Source organism: Trachymyrmex septentrionalis, unplaced genomic scaffold, assembly GCF_001594115.1.
Source record: "Trachymyrmex septentrionalis isolate Tsep2-gDNA-1 unplaced genomic scaffold, Tsep1.0 scaffold30, whole genome shotgun sequence".
NCBI lineage: Eukaryota > Metazoa > Arthropoda > Insecta > Hymenoptera > Formicidae > Trachymyrmex > Trachymyrmex septentrionalis.
The window spans coordinates 561001-562472 of NW_017305463.1; positions in this window are offsets into that span (position 1 = coordinate 561001).

Genomic DNA, 1472 nt, shown 5'->3' on the forward strand with positions numbered 1-1472 from the left:
TATATTTGAATCTTAATGCTATTAATAAAAGCGATCGCAGGTCCAATTTCAAATTTTTAAATACCGCTTGAACATCGAACGGAGTTTTTATTCTTTTTTTGTTAAATTCCTTAACCATGTTTTTGCGTTCTTTATCGTATTTACTATAGTGCCAGAAAACATGTTTCAAGTCTTCCAAGTCTTGGCCACAAGAACAGATATCATTATTAATCATCTTATATTTAAACAGACTATTTTTAAGTGACCAAAATGCCCACTGCGTATCCGAATAATCGAGACAATAATCTTCCTATCTAAGCCAAGTAAATAAAACCATGGTTTTGTTGACGGACTTTTAAAATACTGAAACGAAAATAAGCCCTTATTGCCTTCCATTGCTCTTATATTTAAGGCATTATTATTCTTTACCGCTCCTTGGACCCTGAATTTAATAACAATATTAGAGTAAGAAAGAGCTCGGTCTAAAAGAATTCCCTCACAAGCAGCCCGTTTAGCCAGGTCGCCCGCTCTCTTATTACCAGTAATGTCACAATGAGAAGGAATCCAAACCAGTTAAACTATCTTGTTCCTTTCCTTGCACCTAATTAGTAACCAATAGCCCTTACCTTTAATTTTGGGCGTTAAACATTCAAAAAGAACGCTCAAATTTGGGTGTTAAACATTTAAAAAAACGCTTAAATTTGGATGTAATTTCGGATCGTCAACTGAAAGTTACATCCAATTAAAGGTTATCGTCCAAAGAAAACCATCAAAATAAATGGCTTTATTATATAATTAATTAAATCTATTTATAATTAATTAAATCTATTTTATTCCTAAAATAATATTATTAATTTGCAACATTTGCCGAAATACACACGACAAATTATAATTAAAAAAACGCTTATTTGGGAATTAATTTCCATATTTTTCTAAGCGGTCATCCATTCAACGATGCTTGACCATTGCAATCGTATGGGAACTGCTGCTTCGATCCAAGAACACTGAATGTTAGTATATAACTGTGATATATCTCAATAGGGCTTCAACGTCTTTAGGATTGCGTAAAATCTCTTTTTGACAAACTTTATCCAGGCTGCGTTTGAAAACATCATCTGGATGCTCCTGTGTTTTATATTATTCTTTCATTGGACAGCAAGGATAAAACGATACATGAGGGCACTCGGATGATGTTTCCAAACGTAGCCTAGATAAAGTTTGTCAAAAAGATGTTTCATGCGTACAGTATTAAAATATACTACTGTGATCAAAAAGTAAGGTGAATTTTTAATTTAAACTTCCCGCGCCAATCGATAAGAGCAAACTTTTTTATTTTTATGTTGGTACTACTGTTAGTGACATCTGTGGCAAATTTCATGTCAATGTCATCATTAGTCATATAGTTACGCTTGTGTTTTCTAAACGACTAAAAGTGATTTTGGCGATTTTTACAATGTCTGATTTTGCTGAGCAAAGAAGTGCCATTAAATTTT